Consider the following 4,934-nt stretch of genomic DNA (forward strand, 5'->3'; position numbering starts at 1 on the left):
ACTCCTCCCCTATATCCCTGTACTTTTCTGTTCAATTCTCTGTCTGAGGGTAAAGGAAAAAGAAACAGCAGCAGGGGCAGTCAGCAGCACCAGCACCCTGCCTGGGCCTCAGCCCAACAGCGCGGCCCAGCCAGCCTCCCGCAGCCCACCTAGCCCGCAAGCGACAGGAGCTTCGTCCTCCTGTACCGCAGCACATCCAACATGTCCATGTCGACACCCCGGTTGATTTGACGGCCGTCCGGCGTCCCTAGCCCCTATAAAGCATGTCCAAACCCTACCCAGGTCTCTCCTCTGTCCATCCAGGCCATCTCCTTCCCTCGCCGCCGCCAAGTAAGGCTAGCCCAAGCCACGCCGTCGCCCTGCCCACGATGCTCCGGCCGAGCATGAGCTCGCGCTCGGAGTAGCTCGTCGCCGCGCCTCTGACCCCCTCGGACACGATGGAGAGGAACGCCAAGTACCTCTCCGCCCCCCCCCCCCCCGCCTCCACGCACGCGACCACACGGCCTCGGGTTCGACCTCCACGACGCTGCCTTCTTCCTCTGCTTCACGGACAGCAGCCCCACCAAGTTCAGAGCTCCCTCGCGTCGTCTCCGGCTCGTCTCCGTCGAATCCATCGTGTCCTAGGGTGAGCTGGGTAACGCGTCTCCCTCTCCATTTCTTTCCATGGCATGTAGAACCCCGTAGCACTCGCCCGATCCATGTCTTCTCCGCGCTCGTAGTGCTCCGGCAATCTCTGAAGTTTTAGTTGCGCATGTTTTGCTCCTGCACGTGCACACGCGCACACGCGCACTCGCGCTCTCCCCTGTTCCCACATGCTTGCGCACGCTCGCTCGCCGCGCCCATAGCCCCACATGCATCTGCACTCGCGCGCGCACCTTGCCTGCTCATGCCGCTCGCTCGCCGTGCCGTGCGCACCCGAGACGAGCTCGAGCTCGTGCTCGGGCACCGCAAGCACGCGCCTTCCGCAGCCGCTCCGCGTGCACACCCTGGCCCCGCCTTCAAATTCCACACCCTCGCCGGTGACCCTCTGCTTCAGTGGTCGCCGTCGTGCTTGCTGGCAGCGGCGCCGTTCTCCTCTGCCGCCGGCAGGACCAGCCAGCCCCGCGCAGCGTTAGGTCAAGAGGTTCAGCGACCGTTTCTTGCAACAACAGCAGCAGGAGCATAGTGGTTGTGGTCTTGCTGTTCCACCCAGAAGTGCAGGGTTTGAATCCCAGACTCCATATGTGTACCTTCGGCCTTTTAATTTTTCTTGGGACACTCACGTCTCGGCCCCACTGTCATACAAACACGCACACAGCTCTCTCCTTTTTTTTTGTGTTTTGTTCATATTACCCCACGTTTTCCATTTGTGGAACGGACCCTCTTTCCTATTTGGGCAAGTCCAAACCTGAAAAGTACAGATCAGGCAGTTTTCCAATTCTGTCATATTTCCCTTTTAGGCAGGTTTTAACTTAATGCACTTGTGGATGTTTTTCTACAGTGACCCCAACATATTATATATGTTTTGGGGGTAAAAAAATCCAATGAGTCTAGTGGTGGCATTATTTACTGCATTTGAGCAAGTTTGCACACATGTCATTTTGCATCATGTTGCTGTTTTGTCTTTTATGTATATATTTATGCAAACATGCTATGGGGTAGTTTTGCACATGAACATGCTCTCCAACATGCCTACTACATGCTAGATTTTGTTACATGCCATGACATGCTTTATGTTGAGTTAATCAAGCTTGTAAACATGCCAACATGAATCTGTTTTTGCCATGCTAGTCATTTTCACTAAGTCTGCTAGAACTGTTGTCATTTGCATTTTTGCCATGCTGTTTGAGAGCTGTTCGAGTGAGTTATAGCAGTAGCTCAGTGTTCATGTATTGTAGAGATTAACATGTAGTTCACTCCCATGTATTCAGTTTTCATGTTTGTTGCTGTAGCATATTTAAACCTTGCATCTAAGTGGCCATGTTGCTGTTTTAAGCAGTTTGCATCATATCTTGTTTTGCTTGTCGTTTGCAAACCGTGTACCCGTTTCCGGTGATCCTTATATCGATTTCGACCGAAATCACCTCCTCTTTCCAGCGGCATACTTGGTTTGCCAAGTTGATGCCTCATTCATCTTTTTCCTTCCGGAGTACCCATACGCATTGCACATCATATATTGCATATCGTGCCATGTCTTGCATCATGTTGCTTGTGCATTGCACTGTGATTGATTGTTGTTCTGTTGCTTGGGTTATTGCTTTGGGTAGAGCCGGGAGACGAGTTCGTGAACTAGGAACCTGTTGAGTATGCTAACGAGGAGCAAGCTTTCGACAACTCTGAGAACTTTGCAGGCAAGATGACCATTACCCTCGATATCACTTCTATCTTTTCTTGCTAGTTGTTCGCTCTATCGCTATGTTGCGCTACCTACCACTTGTTTACCATGCCTCCCATATTGCCATGTCAAGCCTCTAACCCACCTTCCTAGCAAACCGTTATTTGGCTATGTTACAGCTTTGCTCAGCCCCTCTTATAGCGTTGTTAGTTGCAGGTGAAGTTGAAGTTTGGGCCATGTTGGAACATGATGATGTTGGAATATCACAATATCTCCTATTTAATTAATGCATCTATATACCTGGTAAAGGGTGGAAGGCTCGGCCTTATGCCTGGTGTTTTGTTCCACTCTTGCCGCCTTAGTTTCCGTCATACCGGTGTTATGTTCCTTGATTTTGCATGCCTTACGTGGTTGGGGTTATGGGACCCCCTTGACAGTTTGCTTTGAATAAAACTCCTCCAGCAAGGCCCAACCTTGGTTTTACATTTGCCTACCTAAGCCCTTTCCCTTGGGTTTTCGCGAGCCCGAGGGTCATCTTTATTTTATCCCCCCGGGCCAGTGCTCCTCTGAGTGTTGGTCCGAACCGGGCAGCCTGCGGGGCCACCTCGGGGAAACTTGAGGGCTGGTTTTACTTGTAGCTTGACCTATCCGGTGTGCCCTGAGAACGAGATATGTGCAGCTCCTATTGGGATTTGTCGGCACAGTCAGGCGGTCCTGCTGGTCTTGTTTTACCATTGTCGAAATGTCTTGTAACCGGGATTCCGAGACTGATCGGGTCTTTCTGGGAGAAGGAATATCCTTCGTTAATCGTGAGAGCTTGTGATGGGCTAAGTTGGTACACCCCTGCAGGGTATAAACTTTCAAGAGTCGTGCCTACGGTTATGTGGCAGATGGGAATTTGTTAATGTCCGGTTGTAGAGAACTTGACACTTGACTTAATTAAAATGCATCAATCGTATGTGTAGCCGTGATGGTCTCTTCTCGGCGGAGTCCGGGAAGTGAACACGGTTTGGGTTATGTATGAACGTAAGTAGTTTCAGGATCACTTCTTGATCATTGCTAGCTTCACGACCGTTGCATAGCTTTCTCTTCTCGCTCTTATTTGCGTATGTTAGCCACCATACTTGCTTAGTGCTTGCTGCAACTCCACCTCATTACCCCATCCTACCCATAAGCTTAAATAGTCTTGATCTCGCGGGTTTTGAGATTGCTGAGTCCTCGTGACTCACAGATACTACCAAAACAGTTGCAGGTGCCGATGATACCAATGCAGGTGGCAACCGAGCTCAAGTGGGAGTTCAATGAAGTTCTTGGTCGTTACTATGTTTCGTTTCCTGATGATGAGTAGTGGAGCCCAGTTGGGACGATAGGGGATCTAGCATTTGGGGTAATCTTCTTTTCATTTGAATTCGTCCGTAGTCGGACTATGTGTGTACTCTGAATGATGTATGTTTAATTAATGTATTGTGTGAAGTGGCGATTGTAAGCCAACTCTTTATCCCATTCTTGTTCATTACATGGGATTGTGTGAAGATGACCCTTCTTGCGACAAAACCACCATGCGGTTATGCCTCCAAGTCGTGCCTCACGTGGGAGATATAGCCACATCGTGGGTGTTACACCATCGTTGCGTGTCGAGGCATGTCCTCGCGATTCATAGATCGATCTTGTATGTCCTGCTCTACTGTCCAGCTCCTGCCGAAGGTCGTACGTATAACCCCGAGCTGTTTATTCCTGCCTTTATGGCGAGGTGGGGCGGTCTGGTGTTCGGCTTGAGTTGCCGCTTTATCCCGACTGCGTGGCGGTCGATCGGCCGCGTTGCGTGATGATGGTACGGGCTCCAGCGCCTCGTCATCGAACTGAGGTAGTAATTTGCGCTTTGGGTAATTTTTTGGCTGGCCACTAAGGCCATATTCCTCGGCGGACAGGACTCCGGTCCATCTATCGTTGAGCAGATCTTGGTCAGCTTGAAGCTGCTGCTGCTGCTGCTTCTTTTTCAGGCTCCTTGCAGTGGCTACTAGCTGGCGTTTAAAGTGCTCCTGCTCGAGAGGTTCCTCAGGCACTATGAAATCCTCATTACCGAGGCTCTCCTATTCCTCGGAGAGCGGAAGATAATTACTGTCCTCCGAGTCTTCGTGTATGGCCTGTTCATCAGGGCTAACGTGCACGTCTTCCCGTTCATCCTGTTTGGAGATTGCCCCAACAGGGTCTTCATTGTCTTCGGCATCGTCCGGAGTATTGTTTTCTCCGGTGCCGGTGTATTTGTCTTTTGCACGACGTGACTTAGAGCGGCGCCACTGACGCCGGCGTCTGGGCTGTATCTCAGGCGGTTTGTCCTCATCTGGATCCTCTTTGTCAGCGTTGTTAGTTTCTTTAGGTTTATCCACCATGTATACGTCGTACGAAGAAGTGGCCGTCCAGCATCCGGTAAACGGCGGGTTTTGGACCTGCTCCTCATCGGCATCGTCGTCCATACCGTCGATGTCTTCGGAGCCGTAATCAAGCATGTCGGTTAAGTCCTCGATAGTGGCTATGTAGTGGGTGGCGGGTGGGAAACGAAATTCCCCGTCATCAGCCTCCAGTTCAAACCGGACATAGCTCGGTTGTGAGTCTCCCGCCA

This window comes from Triticum aestivum, chromosome 4D (assembly GCF_018294505.1).
Source record: "Triticum aestivum cultivar Chinese Spring chromosome 4D, IWGSC CS RefSeq v2.1, whole genome shotgun sequence".
Classification (NCBI taxonomy): Eukaryota; Viridiplantae; Streptophyta; class Magnoliopsida; order Poales; family Poaceae; genus Triticum; species Triticum aestivum.